The sequence below is a fragment of the Felis catus genome, chromosome A2, assembly GCF_018350175.1.
Source record: "Felis catus isolate Fca126 chromosome A2, F.catus_Fca126_mat1.0, whole genome shotgun sequence".
NCBI classification, from domain to species: Eukaryota; Metazoa; Chordata; class Mammalia; order Carnivora; family Felidae; genus Felis; species Felis catus.
In genome coordinates this window covers 125,358,130-125,381,063 of record NC_058369.1, presented here as the reverse complement: position 1 = coordinate 125,381,063, position 22,934 = coordinate 125,358,130, and the positions used below count along the sequence as shown (strand labels likewise).

The 22,934-nt window shown below is 42.2% G+C and overlaps 1 protein-coding gene and 1 long non-coding RNA gene across 2 annotated transcripts in view; one reads left to right on the top strand and one right to left on the bottom strand.

Moving 5' to 3' along the window:
* Positions 1 to 22,934, bottom strand: part of NPSR1 (neuropeptide S receptor 1) — a 152,885-nt gene that overhangs the window by 129,181 nt on the left and 770 nt on the right. The window lies entirely within an intron of this gene.
* The window catches only part of LOC123383948, a 59,547-nt gene continuing 56,150 nt past the window's right edge, over positions 19,538 to 22,934 (top strand). The window contains exon 1 of the long non-coding RNA XR_006594390.1: positions 19,538 to 22,072. This is a non-coding gene — a long non-coding RNA (uncharacterized LOC123383948). The remainder of the gene's footprint in view (positions 22,073 to 22,934) is intronic.

Genomic DNA, 22,934 nt, shown 5'->3' with positions numbered 1-22,934 from the left:
GCAGATCAGAAGATGAAGAGCAGGGATTTAGAGAGATGGATTGCAGCCTTCACTTGATGATGCTGGTGCTGCCACAGGGCTGTTACTTGGGGTTTCACTCCATAGAATAGGCTTCTAAGGCCAAAAGGACACCCCTAAGGACGGGCATTAGGTCCATGGCACCACTCAGGCCGGCATTCTGTCTTCCCTATAGAAAGTGCTTAATAAATATCTGTTGGATGGATACACAGTTAATGACAAGTGAAAGGTTAATTAGAAGTATAATAGAACAGGTTATCTGAAATGGGAATTATCTCAGGAAATACATTTAGTTGGGTGATAGTAATTAATGCTGGATATGTCAGATTTGTCTGGAGGAGAAAGTACGAGTTATCCAAATCCAAGGAATGGGGATCCACTTTTCCAGAGGAGTCCTGGAAACCAGAATTTAAAAAAAAAGCCTAAAGTATCTTTAACAATTATAGGGTGAATGGAAACTAACATTATTTGAGTGAATCACATTAATCTAGCATGTGACTCACTTAGTTTGTCATGTATAGGAGATGTACTATAAGTGTTTGTTCTTGATTGATTGTCATCTACCAACTATCATTTGAGAAGCTTTACATATTGCTCATGGAATTATCACAAACTGACCAATGAGACATCATTATCCTCAATCTTATAAGTAAGGAAATGGGGCTCAAAAACTTAGTAGCCTGGGGCATCTGGGTGGCTCAGTCGGTTAAGCGTCCGACTTCGGCTCAGGTCATGATCTCACGGCTCGTGAGTTCGAGCCCCGCGTCGGGCTCTGTGCTGACAGCTCAGAGCCTGGAGCCTGCTTTGGATTCTGTGTCTCCCTCTCTCTCTAACCCTCCCCCGTTCATGCTCTGTCTCTCTCTGTCTCAAAAATAAATAAACATTAAAAAAAAATTAAAAAAAAAAACTTAGTAGCCTGGAATATCTGGTTCACAAGTGATGTAGCTGGGATTTGATTGAACACAGCTTTACTTGACTGAAAAGTGCATGCCCTGCTTCTATAGTGGTTTTCTCTTACAATTTGGGGCCAGAGATGGTGAAGTCACCTCATTTACTTTCAATTTTCAGTTGGAAGACAGATCTTCATTTTTCTCTGACCTAAAACTTGTCAGTGGCTCAGGTTAGTTTCATGACTGTGTCCTACAGGACTGAGTGTAAGGTCAGTGCTCAGTATGTGCTTGGATGGATGGACACTGGAGCAGTGTATGACTTCCACACAACTGTAATCATAAATATCATACAAGATGTAGCTGTATCATCTGTCCCAGGAATCACAGAACTTTCTGTACCCCTTACATTTTCATGGTTCATTTTATGGTTATTGTTATTTTTGCGATGTTGAAGATGAATCCTTCAGACACAGGAAGGAGCAAATATATCTTACTTCCCAGGAGAGGAAATGAAGTCTCAGGTTATGATTCAGCCTCAGTTCTCAGGGAGCAGGCAAAGAAACTCTGCTCCCCTGTCACTGAGACTCAGACGCCACCTGTCTTTCACAGCACTCAGGCTCAGAGGCTGCTCAGAGCCCAATTAATTTGCTTAGGTAGGCTGCAAATATCAAGCAAAGATCTGAAAATGTCTAATTTCACTGAGGATGAATCACCAGGCAATGAAGGGAGCACGCAATTTAAAGTGAGACAGGTAGGAACAGACTACAAAGCTTTGGATTCCTGAAGCTGCTTGATTAGACTTGAGGAATGAGACACATTCAGGGGATCTAGAAACCCCTGGGCAGTAGCCATTTCTGCACAGTTGGGAACCTCTCATTCAGGAGTTTGTGCCAACTTCTCCCCATGTCTCACCTCACGTGCTGCTTCAGACGCACTGCCAGGAAATGGTCAACTAGAAGGCTCAGGGGTAGGACTGGGCTTGCTCCAGGGTGCACACCTTGGCCTCTCCCCCACAACCGCCTCTGCATTTTCACCACCCTCCCAGCAGCCATCTGAGAGACACCTTTGCAAATACAATTGAATTATTATCATCATCACCACCTATCTGCATTCACCTTTTCAAACTGTTTTACCCAGAGCTATAGGAATTCCACGTACGATTACCCAGGATAGCCTTCATTTCTACTACTCACTTATGAGAAAATATATGGCAAAACTTTTAAAATAATTACTGTTGCAAAAACAAGAAATTGTAGAAAGCTACATATAAGTGCGGATGTTAATTCAAGTTTTAAATTTTCTGTAAGCTTTTCATATCACTTTATATCACTTTCACATATATCACGTATCACTTTCATATCACTTTAACAGGGGCCCAGGACACTCTCTTACTAGGGGCTGGTGGGACAAACTGACAGGGGCCTCTTGCTGGAAGAATAGAGAACGTGAATAAGAGGGGAGGTATTCCCACAGCCTGGGTCTTTTGAAGTTGACAGCAAGGCTGTGCACAAAGATGGTCCCAAAGTGTTGCGAACCAAGAGTCATTCTGTGAACTCATGTGGTATATTTGGCGGGGGGGGGGGGGGGGGGGGGGGGGGGGGAGGGGGGAGACGGGTAAGGGAAGGCATTTGCCCTAAGGGGTTCGAGAACCTTGGTTCTCATATACATACATATATACATATATATGTATATACACACATACATATATATGTTGGTGTAGAAATGATAGACCAGAACTGGAAAACTGCCCTTGAAATTGTGTTGCTATGAAAACAAACATACTGGTTTGCTTTCTGTATAATCAATTCCGACAAACATTTATTGAGAATCTAGTACTAAAGTTCAACATAGTCTGAGGAAGGAAGGAAGGCTAAGATAAGGAACTCGCGGTCTGATGGTGGAGGCATATATGTAAAAAAACAAAGTGTGAGCTACTATAATGAAGATTTTTTAGAATTCCAAATAAAAGGCATGTAATAGAACTTGAGGAGACACTAGTCATGGTTGGCCAAAAGGTATATCTTGGAGAAATTAACATGTGAACTGAGTTTGAAAAAATGAGAAGTAGCCAAGGAAAGAGTAGAATGCCTGCCAGTAGTGTAAGTGAAGGAGGAAGGTAAAGACTCTCGGGTTAGTAGGACAGATAGGCGCCACTTATGAACATTAAGTGTGCTCACAGAGCAATGGAAGGCTTAATAATGAGAAACTGGACCTGTGTCCTGAAAAGCAACTTTTTAAAAAAAATGGGGCCAGGTACATTCTAGCTAGATCTTTGTCCTGAGTTCGGAGAACCTACTACCAAGAGAAAAATAAATTCTCCATCTAGAATTGTCTTCACTGTCTGAACTGCCTTTGCCCTATCTCTCAACACCACCATCATGAGTGACAGAAGACGATTTTATCTCCTTCAAATTGGGACTGCACAGGGAAGTGATTCACTGCCTAACATTTATTTCTCAGTTTAGCCTCCAGGACGTATTGAATAACTGCATCAGCTCTTTCTACTCTGACAAGAAAGGGTTACTTATTGCTCTGGAGTGTTTTATCATTACTGCCATGGGTTATATTTCATGTTTAATTAACAATGTTAATTTCCCACTGCCTAATTGTTCTCATTTCAATCATGGTTTGGTAGCATGGGACCACATTTGCATGGGACTGTCTGATTCAGCCTTTTGGTTACTGGTGAATGCTTGAATTCCACCAGCAACAGAAATACCAGTGCCCCACATTCATTTCAATGTGAGTCCCTTCTTCTGATTCATTCTTTTTTTTTTTTTAATTTTTTTTTCAACGTTTATTTATTTTTGGGACAGAGAGAGACAGAGCATGAATGGGGGAGGGGCAGAGAGAGAGGGAGACACAGAATCGGAAACAGGCTCCAGGCTCTGAGCCATCAGCCCAGAGCCCGATGCGGGGCTCGAACTCACAGACCGCGAGATCGTGACCTGGCCGAAGTCGGACGCTTAACCGACTTCGCCACCCAGGCGCCCCACTTCTGATTCATTCTTGGCTCACAAGAGGACCTCTCGATTAATCACAAATAGGGTGTATTGGTAGCTTTGGGGCAATTAAACTCTGGAATTCCATCTGAATTCCCATAATATACCACACCACAGATATTAGAAATCATCTGAAAACCCACTGGGCTGCAAGTCCAGGTCGTAATTAATATTTGTTGAACAAATGAAGTTCCTGCTATGTACCAAGAACTGAGATGAGCATTTAAATTGCTATTTGAGCTCTAAACCCTTGAAATATTAAAAAAAAAACTAACATTTGAGGCCACCTGGGTGACTCAGTCGGTTAAGTATCCGACCTCAGCTCAGGTCACAATCTCATGGTTTGTGAGTTCGAGCCCCGCGTCAGGCTCTGTGCTGACAGTTGAGTCTGGAGCCTGCTTTGGATTCTGTGTTTCCCTCTCTCACTGCCCCTCTCCTGCTCATGCTCTGTTTCTGTTTCTCTCTCTCTCTCTCTCTCTCTCTCTCTCTCTCTCTCAAAAATAAATAAACATTAAATTAAAAAAAAAATAAAAAACACTAACATTTGGGTAAATTAGGTCCAAATCTCTATAATGTAGTAGGAACTAAAGTAATTACTATGTAATATACCAAAAACTATTCTTCCTGTTGATCCACATAATTTAAAAAAGCCTCCGGGAACTTGTTTTCTGTTCGGGAGGTACTAATAATGGGGGAAAGTATCCATGGAACCCTTCCCCTTGGAAGCCCACTGCAGTTCAGACTCCGATACTTTCAATCTGTAGTTTCCAGTCTATCTCACATTCGAGTAGCTAAAAGAAACTGGCAGGACTTAGCAGATGACAAGCAGGGGAAGACATGAGGCCAGGATATGGAGTAGATGAGAATGGGTAATAGAAAGGGGCACAAGAGGCACCCAGTACGAGGATTCCAGGGAGATCATCCTGAACTCCTGGTGACTTCACTTTCTGGGCACCTACGTTGAGTGGTTGGTCAACAGAGTATAAATGGCTGATGAGTTACCTTGCACCCAATTCATACAGCTACTCATCTGCCTTGGTTTCCATTTGTCCTCTAATTCCCTTGTCTGCATTTCTGGGTCTCCTACATGTTATCTGAGTCTTGCAAGCCTTCCCTGCCCAGGGTCACACACTAGTCCCTCTACCTCTTGTCAGTCATTCCGTGGGAACCTATCTGAGGCCTACAGATGTAACTACCTGCTTAGTTAGGCACTTAGTTAGGAGTGCAAGCATCACTCCTATCTGAACCTCTTGGGTGTTGTTGGAGTTGGCCATATCACCTTGGGTTTATACTCAGGAGCCTCGGTTACCCCAGCAGGGACAAGTCCCCTAGAGACTGGTCCTCTAGCCCGATGCCTGCCCCTGTCTAAACCACCTTCCTACTCTTAAGCATGGAAGTTCAAGAACAATTAGTGGTTCAGCCCATCCCAACAACAATAGAAAAATGATGCAGGATTGGAAAAGTGGGTTTTCAAAGGAACAGATAATTCACAGGCTGCATGCATAATCCAGAAACCACTATCAAAATCTCATTTGGGGGTTGGAGTGCAGAGAAATTGTAAGGGGAGTGAAAAGAGACAGGAGAAAGAAAGAAATGAAAAGGGAGAGAATCGCAGCACTGATCCCACTAAATTCCAGAGCCTGGCTGTGGCTCTGAAAGCGCGTAACCTTAATTATTTCAAGACCACATCCCTCCCCCATATACCTGGGCCGTTATTAGAGAGACACGGGCAGCTCCCCAGACCCTTCCACGTGTGAGCCTCAGGGGCCAGTACATTCTCTGGAATCTTTCCCTCTTTTTGGCATACTTTGCTGTCACAAAGGTGTCTTGCTCTCAGATGCCTTTTAGAACCTCCCTTCAGGTTTCTCTGCAGAAAAAGATATTTTCATTTGCTCTTATGGAAATGCAATGTGCAAAATATATTTAAAAGTCTGCATAGAGTATTTTATACGACTATTTTGTTGTTTCTGATAATGAAAGTAATAGGTGTTTGCTGTCGAAAATTTAGTAAAATACTTACCAAAGACAAAAATCACCTTCCAGAGACAACTTCTCACTTTCTCATTTTGGTATATTTCCTTCCATATTTTCTCAGTATGTATCTACGTAGCTTATAAAACTTGGAATGTATTATATATACAGTTAATTGTGATTTTTAAAAAGCTTTAGCATTGAATGAAAACAATGATTGATTGTTCTAGGTGCATAATACTCCATCCTGTGGTTAGATCATTATTTTACTCTTTTACCAGATACATACTGAATAAAACAACTTAATACATAAACGCATGTCTAAACTTTCTGTGAATATTTCTTTAGTATTCCTATGGCTCAATCCTGTAAGCAGAATTATTAAGTCCAAGTGCAGTGCAATACATCGTTTAGGCTTGCGGTGTATTACCAAATTTCTCTCCAGAAAACATGTCAATTGTCCTGATTTATTCTCTTAACAGTTTTACAGAACTGTCACATGCTTTACGTAGTATTTTTCTTTAATCTTTGCCAATTTGATATGTCTCATTGTTAAGTTTGTATTGTTCAGACACTAGCAGACAATATTTTTTATATGTTCTTTTAGCTCCGCATTTAATCTAAAGTTGTTTTTATTTCTTTTGCCCATTTTTCCATTAGAAATATCTTTTTCTCCTATGTGCTCATTATATATTAAAGGCTTTAATCATGTTATATTCATCACACAATTATGTATTATTATTAGCTATAATAGTAACATGTTTAGATTTGTTGCAAATAATTTTCTGTTTTTGTTTCCCTTTAAATTTTTATTTTTAAACTTAGAAAGTTCTTGCTCATCCCCAAATCAGTCTGATAATTATGCTTTTTTCTAGCTATTTTGTAAAAACTTCATTTGAAAATCCAAGTGAAATTGATCTTATAACCTTATGTGATATAAGAATCATCACCCACCCACCTTCTACTTTTATTGCTAAAATATGCATTCTTTCTTACAAATTTTTGTAGTTTCTTTGTAGTATTAAGTTCATTAATGCACAAGAATTTTATTTTTAGGTCAAATTTGTATTATTATTGATGCCAATTACTGTGCTATTTCTGAAATGTTTTTGCTTAATGCAGATTTATATTTATTAAGAGCTGATAGGGAAAAATGCCTCTTCCTCATTAGCATTTATATTAAAAATCTCTTCATTTTTCTCACCTGCTTTTTATAAGCTTTTGAATTATTTTATCAAAATAAAACAATCACATTGAAATTTTGGCTAAAATTGTTTTAGACATTATAAAGTAATTTGGGAGGAATTGACATCTTCACACAATTTAACCTTCCTATCCTGAAGCACCACATGTTTTTTCATTTATTCAATATTTTATATATTTCAAGAATTAATGCTATGTTAAAGTTGACTAATACTTTCCAGTTTATAAGGTATTCTTGTATTTTCACGATCCTTCCACAAGCCAACCAGGAGCTCTGACTTAGATATCTAGAGACTACAATTCTGTCCTGTCTCTACCATTTATTGGCTGTGTGACTTTGGGAAGATGGCTTTACCTCTCTGGGCTTCATCTGCCCAAACAGGTCATTCTGTTAGGTTATTCCGCAGGTTCCATGGGGAGAGAACGTGATTTGGTAGAGAATTTTCTCAGGTGTGTTCCAGGACCATTGTCTTGATGGCATATTATTAGAGGTAACATCATGATGTTCTGTGGTCAGATAAATTTGGGAACTTCTGATTAAGCAAAATTAAACTGCTTTCTTTACTGTAAGACTTCTCAGAAACTTAAGTAGGCCACTACATTATATATGGTGATATATATAATATGTGCATTTTCCCAGACTTTTTTGGCCACGGTCCACATAATTAGAGTCCTGAGGAACATCTTTGTGGGGTTCTGTTATGGTGCAGAGAGCATGTGCTTCTGAACCAGATCCGATGGGGTTCACATTTTTGGACAACTGATTATTCTGTGCACTCATCTTCTATGAGCCTCACCTTTTCTGTCTGTAAATCAAGGATAATAATGCCTGTTTCAGAGCTACAGGAGCTGCACACACAGTTCTGATCACCAACAGCCCCTGCCTCTCCCAGAGGGAGGATGCTCTTTCCTTTCTCCTTTGATATCAGATCTGACCGCGGACTGACTTTGGCCAATGAATGGTGAGCAGAAGTGATATGTGTCATTTCTGGGTAGCAGCTATAAGAGCCAGGACAGGGTTCACATTTTCTGTCTGTCTTTTAGCCCTGGTATCATGGCAGCCTGTGTTGAGATGGAGCCTCCGTCAGCCTGTGTCCCTGAGTAACTACAATAGGCAGGGGCTCCTTGTTAACCCGTAATAAACATGTAGCATGAGCAGAAAATAAACATAGTTTTAGCTTTCTGATAATACCTGGTTACTTGCTACCACCGCATAACCTAGTTTAACCTGAGTAATGAAGGAGAAAATGAAATAATTGATGGAGAAAACAAAGTGCTTGGCGGGTAGCATTCAATAAATTATCCGAAGTTTTATTTTGGGCAAGTAGTGTCTGTATTCTTGAATACCTTTTGCATTTTTATCCCAACCTAGGCAAAAAAAAAAAAAAAAATCCTCAAAAAGAAATAATGCATTGGAAAGAAAATTAAATTTATCCTCAGTTGAAAGACTATCTTCTATTTGCATAGATTGCTATGTGTTGCCAAGGGCAATAGTCCACAATACTAGATGAAAGGAAGGAAACTTGCGTTCGGGCCCTAACAATATTCCATTTCATTTTTTATTAAATTATGAGTTGTGAATAATGGTCCTTGAGCAAAGACTTCGGCTCGATATCTGTACGTGAATAGAATTCTGAGTGCCGTGGGGAGACCTCTTATCAGGTGCAGAGTCGGAACACTGCAGGCCTGGGTGAATCAGGGCTCCAGCCCAGCAGAGGAGCTGGGCAATAGCCTTTGGGAGCCAGAAAAAGAAGAATTAAGGGGAGCCCTTTTCCCCCTTGCTGTCAATTCTTCAAGGAACTCTAACAACTCCTCTAGACCCTGTGATCTTCACTATCTCCGTCCAGGATGCTCAGAGAGTAGGGGATTGTTTATGTTAAGCAAAATGCTCTTTAAAATGCAAATAGCCTTGGAAGGTTAAGGGCGCTGTGGGGAGAGACTCCGCTGGGAAAGAACTCCGTTACTCAGAAAGGCTTTTATGCTGATACTTGGAATCAGCTTGTTGGGGAAGAATGTTTTTAGATGGAGGGAGGACTAGGGAAAAGAGGGAGAAAAAAAGTTTTCAAGGCAGAGCATGGAAGGTCAAAGCTGAATGCCTGGGCAGGCAGGTATGAGAGCAGGCAGCAGAGATAGTGAAGGGAAAGATAGCTCTTGACAGCGTAGGAAAGCCTAACTGATTGTTGTTTGTGTCAAGGTTATGCTTCCTTCTTATTCCTCTTCAACAACTTACTTCTATCTGTGGGAGAACTGTCTCTTTCCTTCCAAAAATGAAACATAAATAGGGGAGGAATCCCTGGAAGTTTCTGCTTTATTTACCTTTGGTATTAGGGGAATACCCTGGTAGAGAGTGTGGTGGGTGGGGAATCTGGGTGGGTGGAGAATCTGGGAGTGTGAACAGTGTGGGAGGGTGCAGAATCTGGGGGTGTGAACAGTGTGGGTGGGTAGAGAATTGGGGAGTGTGGAGAGTGTAGGCAAATGGAGAATCTGGGTGAGTAGAGAATCTGGGAGAGTAGAGAGTTGGAGAGTGGACAGTATGGGTGGGTGGAGAACCTGTGTGGGTGGGGAATCTGGGTGAGTGGAGAGTAGGGTGAGTAGAGAATCTGGGAGAATAGAGAGTTGGAGAGTGGAGAGTGCAGGTGGGTGGAGAATCTGGGTGGTGGAGAGTCTGGGAGGCTGGTTTTCAAGGGGAAGGGCATCAGCCTTCGCCACTCACCCACTCTCAGTTTGCGGGCTCCCTCATAGGAGATTAATGAGTAGAGCTCCTCCATGACTGCCTCCCTCTTTCTCTCCCCCAAAATCCATCTTCCACATGAGAATGGGCTCCTTCCCTTCTTCAGCATCCTGTGGTGAAGTAGTCGTTGCTCTGCTCCCACAGCAGAGCTACATGAGGGGAGAGCAGCTCTGGGAGGTGTTCCGGATTGCACAGTATGGAATTGGTTTCAGGGTCCAGAGCTAATGTCTCACACTCTTCTTGGTCGTTTTAAAGTGTCAGGAAAGGATATGATTCCTCACACTTTAGGAAGAATAGAAACTCCCTCTTGCTGAACTGTCATGAAAAACGACTTAATGTTTTGGGTAGTTTTTTAAGATAATATTTAAAAAGTGCTTTCAGTATTTTTTCATAAAATTGCACAAGTGAATAACAATGTCATTATCCGATATGTGGAGAATCAGTCTGAAAAATTTAAGCTTTTTTCTTTCAGAAAGGGGAGATACTTTTTCGTAGTTACTCAGATACATACGATCCAGTCTGAATCGTGTTTATAAAACTCTATTCAATGCCTTCGTAATCTGGATAATAGCAGGATGAGAAAAACTGAGCATAGCCAGCCGCTGTACCAACCAAATGTGGAACAAAAGAAATGAAATGTCTATTTGATTCTCTGTGGCCCTTTTTCAAGGCCCTGTCTTCCAAACATGTAGTTTTGCACTTGGTTTTTGTATGTATTGGGAAACTGTTCAGCTCGAAAATAAAGAAAGTCCATTTAACGGTGACTTAAACAAATATTTTTTTCATACAATAAGAAATCTGAAGTTAGGTGGCGGCTGTCTTTGACTCTTCGAACTTGCGTTGGCTTTTCTCTTGCGGTCACAGAGTGGCTGCCACAGTTCATGCATTGTGTCAGAATTCAAGGCAGACAGAAGGGAAACAACAAAATGCCAGCCGTATCTTTCTCCTTTTATCAGAAAAGGAGAAACTTTTTCTCAGAAATCTCACAGGTTTTTTAAATTAAGTTTCTCAAACTGAACTACTTTTAAAAAAAATTTTTTTTTCAACGTTTATTTATTTTTGGGACAGAGAGAGACAGAGCATGAACGGGGGAGGGGCAGAGAGAGAGGGAGACACAGAATCGGAAACAGGCTCCAGGCTCCGAGCCATCAGCCCAGAGCCTGACGCGGGGCTCGAACTCACCGACCGTGAGATCGTGACCTGGCTGAATGAGATCCTGACCTGGCTGAAGTCGGACGCTTAACCGACTGCGCCACCCAGGCGCCCCTCAAACTGAACTACTTTTGACTGCAAGGGACACTAGGACAGTGAGTACTTGGCTGGGAACATGAGAAGGGATTTGAGATTAGCTATGGGGTCAACCAAACAGCACTGCCCGTTCAACGTCTGTTCCCGAGCACACCTTTGCCTTCTCCAGTTTCATCCAAAGCCTTTCACAAATCTGTTGATGTTCTCCAAAATTAGGAAGCCTCATCATTATTTCTCACCAGCACTAGCTATTACAGACTTAAGATTCATGCTAAGCGGCTAATGGTTGATGTCTACTTGTAAAGTAGAATAAAGAAGACCCTAGAAAAGCATTCGTAGAGCTGTGCCTTGAGTTCTTTGTCGATATTTATACCTATCTTAAGTCCACAATAGAGTCCATTCACCCTTTAAGACTCTCCGAGGGTCTCATCAGGGCCAGCATGGTTGCTGACACTGGAGACACAGGATCAAACAAAGTGAAGTTTTGGTCCTCACGGAGCATAGTTTCACACACGGATTGTGATATAATGTCATAGAAGTTGAAGAAAACTCTTGAGGATATGACATGTGAGCAAAGACCCGTGTCAAGTGGGACCTTCATCTTTCTGTCCATTTTGATGCATATTTGCTGCTTTTGGAGACTCATCTATCTTGAACTCTGTACTAATCTTCTGAATTTAGATCCTGTTTTGGGTCTTCCTGGGGCTTCAGCTATACTTCCCTTATGCTGTCACTTGGGGATTTATGATTATTAAATGAAACACATTGGGTTGAAAATTAAACTCACGATGTAAATCTCTAGATGATAAATTTTTACTAAGGTATAATTTATACAGAAGAAAATTCAACCTATGAGTGTACAGTTCAGTGAGTTTTGACAGATGTAACCATCCTTACAATCAGGGTGCGAAATAGTTCCAGCATTCAAAAAGATTCCCCTGTGCTCATTGTAGTCCGGCTTTTGCCCACTCCCCGCCCATGGCAACCACCGATTTGTTTTCTGTCCTTAGAGTTTCATTTTTTTTTTTAACAGTAACATGTAAATTAAATCATGACAGTATGTAGCATTTTGAGTCTGATTTCCTTTCATTTAGCATAATGCACTTGAAATCCATCGTATTGTTTTTTTTGTTTGTTTTTGTTTTTGTTTTTTTTTCAACGTTTTATTTATTTTTGGGACAGAGAGAGACAGAGCATGAACGGGGGAGGGGCAGAGAGAGAGGGAGACACAGAATCGGAAACAGGCTCCAGGCTCCAGAGCCATCAGCCCAGAGCCCGACGCGGGGCTCGAACTCACGGACCATGAGATCGTGACCTGGCTGAAGTGGGACGCTTAACCGACTGCGCCACCCAGGCGCCCCCCATCGTATTGTTTTGTAGATCTGTAAGTTTATTCCTTGTTATTGCAAAGTAATAGTCCACTGAATGGGTGCATTATAGTTTGTTTATCCATTCTCCAGCTGCAGGATTCTGAGATCGTGACCTGAGCCAAAGTCGGATACTTAACCGACTGAGCCACCCAGGCGCCCCAACTTTCTGGCATCTTTAAATGAAGGCAGGGTAATTATTGACATACAGTCTCTTAGGTAGACATGTGTTTCATTTCCCTTGGGTTAATGCCCAGGAGTAGGATTTGGGGGTTAAACATACATTTATTGTATGTTTTCTTATGAAGTTAAACATACATTTATTGTATGTAAGAAAATGGCAAAAAGTTTTCCAAAATGTCCTTACCATCTTGCCATCAGCAATGTATGATGGTTCTAATGGCTTCCCATCCTTAACAGTGCTTGATACAGTCAGTATATTTTTATTTTCGCCCTTCTAATAAGTACGTGATGGTATTTCACTATGGTTTTATTTTGTATTTCCCTAATGACTAAGGATGCTTAACATCTTTTCATGTACTTATTTACCATCTGTGTATGTTCTTTGGTGACATGTCTATTCAAAACTTTTGTCACTTTTTTATTTTTTTTTTAATTTTTTTTCAACGTTTTTATTTATTTTTGGGACAGAGAGAGACAGAGCATGAACGGGAGCGCGAGATCGTGACCTGGCTGAAGTCGGACGCTTAACGACTGCGCCACCCAGGCGCCCCATAACTTTTGTCACTTTTTTAAACTGAGATTTTTTTTTTCTTCTTATTGAGCTCTAAGAATTTTTTTATATGTTCTGGATAAAAAGTACCTATTAGATATATATGTTATTTATAGATATTTTCTCCTAATATGTAATTAGTATTCCTTTTTAAAAATGTTTGTTTATTTGTTTTGAGAGAGAGCAAGAGAGCATGAGTGGGATGGGGTGCAGAGAGAGAGGGAGAGACAGAATCCCAAGCAGGCTTTGCATTGTCAGGGCAGAGCCCGATGTGGAACTTGAACTCACGAACTGTGAGATCATGACGTGAGCTGAAATCAAGAGTCGGACCCTCAACCAACTGAGGCACCAAGGGACCCCAGGCATTTAATTCTCTTTATAGCATCTTTCAAGTTATAGAAGTTCTTAATTTTAATAGAGTCATATTTATCAAATTTTTTTCTTTTATGGTTTGTGTCTTCAGTGTTGTGTGTAAGAAACTTCTGCCTAATCCACAGTCACAAAGATTTTCTCCAGTCTTTTCTTCTAGGTGTTTTATTTTAGGTTTTAAACTTAGGTAAATGATCCATTTGGGGTTACATCTTAGAAGGTGTAAGCTTTGAGTACGGGTCCACTTTTTACACATAGCGATCCACTCGTTCCTGCACTATTTTTGCTGTCTCCATTGAACTGCTTTTTCCCTTGGTCAAAAGTTAACTGACCATGTACGTGTGGGCCTATTTCTTTTCCATTTCTGGATGTTTAGCATCCCCTCCGTATCTCACTGGAACTTGACAATAAGTCTATAAACCAGCTAGCATGAGTCCCCTTACTTTATACTTTTTCAGAATTATTATGGCTATTCAATTTCCTTTGCCTTTTCATATACATTTTGGGATCAACTTACGAATTTTAACCCCCATATCATCTTCCTTCTCTGCCACAACCTGCACTCTCCAATTCCCTGAACACTGCCTGTGACCCGACACGATGGCCTCTTGCTTCTTTGTCCCCACTATCAGATAAGACAATCCTTGCTTGAGCACTGACACCTCTCGTTAGGGCATCATAACTGATTCTCGGTCCCCAAGGGCCCCTCCCTACAATCTGTCCAGCACTCTGCAGCCTGACTAACCTCTCTCTGATTAGTTTTCACTGTTAACAGTTTTGCTAATAAAACTTTAAAGATCTTCTTGTCTATACTATATATATATATATATATATATATATGTATATGCATGTATATATACATATATGTGTGTATATATATATATATATATATATGTATATATATATATACACATATAGTTTAGTCTAATGGTCCTCTTGGGTCTTTTTTACCTAACTCTTTCATCTAAACCTGAAGCTTCCCTTCTACTTGTCTTCTACAAGATCTATTTGATTTTCTATGCAGAAATGCTTCTTTTCAATCTGTTTATACAACTCCCTGCCTGCCCTCCCCATCTTTTCTTCCCTTTTTTTGACTTCAACCTCTTCCTTTATAATTATTGACTAAATGTCTGGTATCTTTCCAAAGGCAAGATACCTGTTTCTTTCATCTCTGTACCCACCTCCACCCCCCCACCCCCCACCCAGTGCCTAAGGTAATACTCCATCAAACCAATCCGATTCTCAATTTGGTAGGGCAAAGGGATACATGATATATGGGGAGGGAAAGAATATAGTTGAAAAGATTGTATTCTACATTATTATATGTACGCTTTTGACTTATTGTCAGATATAGTATTTTATTTTAAAATTTAAATTAAATTGAGACATATTTATGTTTATCTATAGGGATTAAGATCTTAAAAAGCTGAAGTCATTTTAGTAATATTTGTTGAATTAAAGCATTAGTTTACCAGCCCTTCACGACAGTGATACGTCCTTTTTTGGTTCCCTGGTACCTACTATACGGTCCTCTCCTAAGAAAGCAGCTGTAGTCTCACTGTTCACAGGGCAGACAGTTTCTTCTGGCAGTGACTAGAGGCAGCAGACAGCAATCTTGTGTGACTGCTTGACTGAGATTCTAGTAGACAGAGCTGAGTCCATTCACCCCACTGCAGCAGGTCCTATTGTCCACAGATGGTGGCCTTTGCCTCTGTACTTTGCGGAAGACCTGTATGGCTGGACTTCTATAATCAGGTGTCAGAACACATCAGTGGAGAGCAGGGATGTGAGTGTTAACATCCGCCTTTCCCAATACCTGCCTGATGTCTTGGGGCTCAGAGATGGATGGTTTGCAGACCTGAGGTGTGGAATCTGAGCTAGCAGCATGAAAAGAAGTAGTTAGATCTCGCACATTGTCTGCTTCGGGTCTAAAGATTTGCCTACACCCACTTCCCTGTCAGACGGTCTTGTGCTGCTCTCAGGAACTCCCCCAAATTGCAGTACCTTTAAAATTCAAGTGCAATGGTGTGTGGGATAAAGATTAAGACTCTATCCACTCTTATATGCTCACATTAATTTACTGAGACATTACAAATAAACTTGTGACACAAACCATTCTTTTTTTTAAAGTTTATTTATCTTGAGAGAGAGAGAGAGAGTGAGAGAGCAAGTGCATGCAAAGGAGGGGCAGAGAGAGAGAGAGGGAGAGAGAATCCCAAGCAGGCTCCACGCTGGAGCCAACACAGGGCTCAGTCCCACAAACCGTGAGATCATGACCCGAACTGAAACCAAGGAGACACTTAACCAGTTGAGTCACCCAGGCACCCCATGGCACCAACTGTTTTTTGATGCGCTCTTTCATTCGCCAAAGTATTTCTTGACCATTTTTCTAATATGTGTCAGACACTATGCTGGGGAAGTAGGATCTAGAGTTGTCCTTCCATGACTGACGTCTAGTGGTGTGTGTGTGTGTGTGTGTGTGTGTTTGTGTACGTGTGTGTGTTCATGTGCGTATCTTACATCATATGATGTATGAGTTATGAACATATTCAGGTCAGGTCAAAGAATCTGGGTTTTGTCTTGTAGAAGGTGAAGATCAAACCAAACTTTAAGCAGTACACTATGCTCCCCACACTGGGGGGTGTTCAATAAAGCTACATTTCCCATGCCCGTCACCTAATTAATTCTTGCCAATGGAATTGAGTCAAAGTCATGTGCCATTCCAGGGCAGAGCAGATGAGGAAAGGTTTGCGTTCTTCCTTGGAAACATTTTGTTCTAGAAGGCAGAGTTACAAATTGACCTGCTTGCAACTGGGATGTGAGAGCTAAAGCAACTTCTGATAAACCACAGATATTCAGGATTTAGTTTTTACTATTGTAGAACCTAACCTATCCTGACTAAAATCAGCAGCAGAATCTTGTTTCTTTTTTCTTCTTTCTTTTTTTCTTTCTAATTTCTTAGGAAGTTCACACTTTTACCTTTTCTCAGATTTTGTGCCCACCTTTGGTTAAAAAACAAGAATGCTATTTTAAACTCTCCTAGAGCTGATGGTAAGTCAAAAAAAAATCATGTGAAATTATGTTGTGGACTATAAAGTGCTGACGGGTGTAAAAGATCCATCATTTTTAGGCAGCCACCAATATTGCTAAAGTTAGGATTAAAAAAAAAAAGAAAGAAAGAAAAGACAAGAACCCTGAGGATTACTCCTTAATGATTTCATCCTGACTTTGGGTGGTTTTGGCCCAGAAGATCTTTTTGCCACAGTAGAAGCCTGTCCTTTCTTCTGCTGGATGGGGCATAATTTCCCATCTCTGAAAATAGCCCTTCTTGTACTGGGCCACTAAGCTTGCCTAGATAAAAAGTAGACGTTATATCAAGATGATAAAGTAAGAAATGGAATCTTCTTTAAATATCTGACTCTCCATTTTTCATGGTCTAATTGAGAGAAAAGAAACAGCTCAATTCACCACCACTGTTTGAGGACTTAATGCATATTAAAACTGTCCTAAAGGGCTTCAACTGCAGTGATATCTTTTAAAATATTCAAAAGCTTCTTCCATAGAGATAATGGTGGCCCCTCATCTCTCAGAAAGTAGCTTTGGAAAAGAGTGAAGCAACTAGTTCCTGGGTATAGAATAGCTAATATTTATTGAACCCTTTAGGCCACTCACTCTTCTGAAAGGCTTCACAAGCATTCCGTCACTTAACTTGTCACAGCAGCCCTCTGGAGGACATTTAACTGTTCGTGTCATCTATCTGACATGGAAACCATGGCACAGGTAGAAGCGAGCTGCTCAAAGTCACGCAGCTAGATAGTGCTGGCACTTGTACCTGACCCCAGCGGTCTGGCTTTAAAGGCTACGCCTCAATAAAACGATGGGGAAGATTCAAGAGCCTGAGTTTACCTGGGGATGACTAAGCTACTTCTGAAATCAGGTCAACTGAGATGTAGAGAAAAGCTAGATTCAATGATAGAGGAATTAAGTTACATTTCTTGACCACTTGAGTACATAGCTCCAAACACTCTTACCCACTGTATCAACAGGATGACAGGGTGACATTTTGAAGCATAAATGGATGTGCCCCTTCCTACCCCTTTGCTGGATCCTTCCCCAGCCCAGGCTGCCAGAGAGCTGTACCCCATCTGGCCTCAGGGTATTATCTTTACCAATGTAGGCAGAGAGAAACAAGTCAAAGTCAGGCTTTCAAAAAAAATGCCTCATGGATGTTATCTCAAATACCTTGAAAAGAAATAGCTTTTCCCCTTGCAAGAGAATGTGTCTTTTGAGCGTTCAGAGCTGAGAGCTTGGAATAATGAATTCAGAGGAACACAGTGCAGTCAGCCTCCCCTCCATAAAGAAAGGCTGACGGAGAAGGCCGGTAAGAGAGGACAACAGTGGTATAGAATGTGAGGAAGTGTAGACACTGATGAGAGGGTATTACATTGCCCCCTCCAAAGACCGGCACAAAACAAGGAAGAGATAACACCCTCTGAGTTTGGGAGCACAGGATTAAAAGGGCGCTGAAGTCCACTTACTGTATAGGAACCAGGCTCTGGGGGCTTTTCCAGCTATCATGAGGTAGGAGTGGTACAGATATGATCGTCGCGTGGGTAGAGGCGGCACCAGAGACGACATCACTGTGTTTCCCACCGCCCGGAGCTGGGAGGGGAGGACACAAAAACTGAGCCAGGATTGAGAGAGGGAAAGAGGGAGCTATGAACACCCGTGTGCCTAAAGGAAGTGTGACAGAGGTACCCTGCCTCAGAACGCGGTGTAGCCCCGACGGCCCGATGGGGATCCAGACGAGGGTCTGGACCAAGGATGTCCACTTCTGAAGGCCAGAAACGACTTTCGTCTCCACTGAGGCCGACTTGCCCGGATCCCTCCTCAGGGCGGACCCCCACCCTTACCCCCATCACACACATGTGAACACATCACAGAGACAGCACCCCGAGAGCCGAGACACCTTCCCTGAGTCAGAAAATGGGAAAGCCCTTGGGGGGCGGAGAAACCGCAATTCTGAGTTCGCTTGGCACTGACGAAGATCACGTCTCCTGCATCGGATGCGTGAGCAGTGCGAAGGGAAATTTAGTTGAGCAGGTGTTCCTTTCTCACAAGCTAGAGTCCAGAGCTTGGGAATTGCAGGGCGTCCCCGTCCCCGAGGAGCCCGCCAGCAGCAGCTGTGTCTTTCTCAAGGACCCAGAGTAAAATCGGAGGAGGCAGAGCTTACCCAGTAGGGGGTGGGGAGTGTAGCGCTGGGTGTGCACAGCAGAAACAGGCAGGAAATAGCAGACCTTTAACAGTTACTTAAGTGAGCAAAACTAGTAGTCGTTCCCTCACCAACAGCCACATGTTCAACTGCACGAATGTACTGAAAATGAACGCACCGAGTGAAACCATACAGGAGGGCAAACACAAACGCATGAGGTGAAGGCCAGGCCTTTGTTGTCATCTGCCGTAGATCACACGGGAAGGTCAGGGACCGAGGGCTCCTGGATTCCAGGAAGGGCATCAGTGACAACTGTCCTGGCATCCAAGACGGAAGGAGACAAGTCCCCAACAGGTGGGACAGGACAAGAGGAGGGTTCAGGCCAGAGGGCAAAAAGGAGCCGAAATGACAGTCACTGTCATTTGAGGTGAAAATGCTGGTACTTAGTAGGTAGGTCAAGTTCTTTTCTTTTTTTAATTTTTTTTTAACGTTTATTTATTTTTGAGACAGAGAATGAACAGGGGAGGGTCAGAGAGAGGGAGACAGAACCTGAAACAGGCTCCAGGCTCCAAGCTGTCAGCACAGAGCCCGACGCGAGGCTCGAACTCACGGACCGCAAAGTCATGACCTGAGCCGAAGTCGGCCGCTCAACCAACTGAGCCACCCAGGCGCCCCAGGTAGGTCAAGTTCTTAGAAATGAGTTGTCAACCAAAATACAGTGAAAAGAAGCAAGTCTTCGTAAACTTTTTCAATTGAGCTCTTGCTAAAACCTCGTGTGAGATAAGGACAGGAGTTGAACCAGAATTTGCTATTGTTATATTCAAAGAGGAAAGGTGTAGCAAGAATATTAACAATAAGTCAGTAGACAAGAGGTTGCACTAACAAAGGGGGGGAAAAAAACGTGTCCAATCACCCTCAAGCACTTAGCTGCAACCATTTACATATAAACAATAGTTAGACTAATGGCATATCATTTGTTAACTACTCACTGAAGGAGATTCAATAAAAGATCGTCATTAGGTAACATTTAGCAATCTTGGTTGATGTTTTTTCCCTCACCTGAGAGTAATAAAAATGAGTTCATCTGCATTATTTCATAATTTTGCCAATTTACTCATTCAGACCGGTTTCTCTCCCAGTTACTTTGAGTTAATTTTCTCATCATTAAGAGATACTGGAAGCATTGCTAGCACCTTCAAGGGCAAAATGAAGAGTTTCATCTTTGTCTTCCACTTGGACAGGTTTATATTCACCTCCTCCACTCACTTTCTGATTAGCCAGGTCCCATCCTCCTAGGGAATTTCTGGTAGAGTTTAATGCTGTCACTGGGAGCTGAAGAGGTGAAGCGGATGGGACCCTGAAATTGGAAACTATGAAAGAAACGGGCTTGAGCTGGGAACCTTGAACCCAGACCACATAGGATTGGTAACATGAAGCCAATGATAGAGGAAGGGGTGGCGAACTCACCTCTAACCTTCTTGCCTATATCCAAGGACATGGTTACACAGCAGAGTAGGCTAGAGCAGTGGGGAGTGGCGGTAAGACTTTGGGGGTGGAAATGGGAAGAAGGGAAAAGGTCTAAGCCTGTGGAAGGAAAAGCTAACCATATCTACACAGGGATGTCTTTTCTCCTGCCAAGAGAGCTTTGGAGTTCAGAGGAGAACCTGAAGGCTAAGCAGGAAACTAAGTCAGAAGCCCAGGTGTGTGGACTAAACAGGACTGCTGAGACTAGTAAGGCTGCAACTCGGTAAGTACGGTTGCTCGGGCCTAAATCAGTACTAGGTTCTAGTCTATGGCACCACAACGAATTCCATACCCCATCCACTGGCATCCATAACTTACCTTGGTCATGTTGGCTTAGAAATGAGACAAGGATGATTCGAATGTTCCTGCAGAGAAGGACTTTGGCCAGTACAGAGCGTAGAGACGAGGCAAGGCAGAGGCTGCCATGTGCAGTCATGGTTGATAAGATACCCACTCCCCCAACTCTGTTACGGAGCAAGCAAGCTTTCTATTAGCCAATCTGACAAAATGTGGGCAGTTGACAGAAACAGAATACCACACTTCATTTGTGTAGTAAACATTTATTGAGTACGTCTAGCATGGTGCTGGTTTCTGGGGAATAGGAAACAGAAATCAAGCATTCCTTTCCCTCAAGGAGCTTAATGACCATTAGATATCTCCTAGACACGTACTGAAGTAGCAGCTGAAGACAGATTAAGTGGCAAGAAGACAGTTACACTCCTTGGCACGACTGGAACTCAGAGGAGAGATGGGTCAAGGGGGGCTTCGAGGAGGAAGCAATTCAAGAGGAGACTTAAGAGTGGGTAGAATTTATATAAACACAGATGAAGGTGGAAGGCAAGTCCAGGTGGAAAAGAGACACCATAGTGTGTGAGAATTAAAGGAGATACTTCACAGAAGTCCTTTAGAAAGATTCCTGGCACCAAGAAAGCCCACAGCAAATGAAATGCAAGGCGATTCCTGTTATTGTTGGTTCTACTACTTTTACTGCTGATACCATTTGTTTTATTTGTATATTATTTACTACTTTCGGTAGAGAACGGGGATTAAAAGTACACGTTTGAGAGACAGTAAAGAGGAGCGGTTCTGGCTTTCTTCTTGAGAAGTGGGTGACATCAAAGGACCAATGAATAAGGGTTTGCATCACCATTGTTCCTGTATCGCCAATGTAACAGAACTGCCCTGTTCAGAGAGGACCCTGGGGAAAGGTTACCCTGAAACATTTAAGCTAGGTTCCCACAAACACCAGCACCTGCCTTGTAACTACAAATCACTGTGTTTTAGTCAATGATTGCATGGGTCAAAAGTGAAACGTTCTAAGCTCCCAGACAAATAATTCTTCTCTTTTATCCTCTTTTCCTTGTACACTGGTCCAGGTGTTTGAGGGCAAACATGAAAAGGAAGGAGATTTAAAAGAAAAAAGTGATACGATTCTCCTTAGTGCCCAGAGATGGTGTTGCTAGGACAGAGTATAAACACTAGTAGAGAACCAGCAGGGGGTGAGGGGTGGGGGTGGTTTGTCTGAATATTCAAAATATCCCCTTAGGAGCTATATTCAAAAAATGGCCAATGAGATTTCAGTGGAGACTGAGTATTGCCTTATTGCTGATTATTATCCCTTTTGCAATGGCCATTCTCTCTTCATTCTGTTTACTGTCATGTTTTATAAATATCAGAGAGGCTTCAGAAGCAGTGTCACTGAGAAGGAGCTGTGTCTGTCTCCCGGGTGCACAGAGCCTGCTTCCCCAAGACAGAATCTCTGGGTCTGCAAGCTGATTTCTTAAAGGGGATTATTCAGTCAAAGGTAAATGACAACAAACTCCAATTTCAGTTTTTCTATTTTCTGTCTTGGAACTGGGCAGCTGGGCAGGGTGTGTGCGTGCATTAGGAGGTGGTTCTGAGGGGCTGGACCCGTGGAGCCAGCCTAAGTGACTTGTTCAGGCTCTGCTTTGTTATTTTGTCTCTTGGTTTTTGAGGAGCAGGAGGCTGCCTTCCCAGATTGCTCCCTGTTGAAAGTTTTATTTTGAGTGTTTGCAAAGAAGCAAAGCTCCGGTAGAGAGGTGGATGTTACAGTAATTCTATTTTGTGGGGTAAAAACTAAATCATTTCAAGAACACCCAGAGGACTAAAAAAAACCTACTAGAATGTTTTTTTTTTTTTAAGTATTTTCCTTTTTGGTATAAAAAAAGTTGGAGACCTGGGAATTACTGCCACCACTTAATGCACCTTCAGGCAGCGTGTGAAATACCCTGACACGCCTGCCTTCTGATGCCAGAAGCAGAGAACTGTCGTTTTCCAGATGCCTGATTTCTGACCAATCTTGTCACAAAAGAGGGAACAGGATTAGGTTAATGAGGATCATTTCCTCAGTATGGCCCTTGGATGCTTTGAAGGTGAAATTCACCAAAGTCGGATTCCTCCTTTGTTCCAGGAGGCAACTTGTTGCAAAGGATGGCACCACAAACTACAATCAAAGAATCTATTTCTCACTGATGTTCAAAGGATAGGATCAATAAGAGTATGGACCTTCCCTCCTTACTGCTTAGGTCTTCGGTTGCACCAGGCACTGTCCTGGGGGATGTGGGCTTTCCACACCTCTGATGTTCCTAGCAGACAACTCACGCAATAACCCCTACAAGAAACAGGCAACATTTCAAGCACTACTA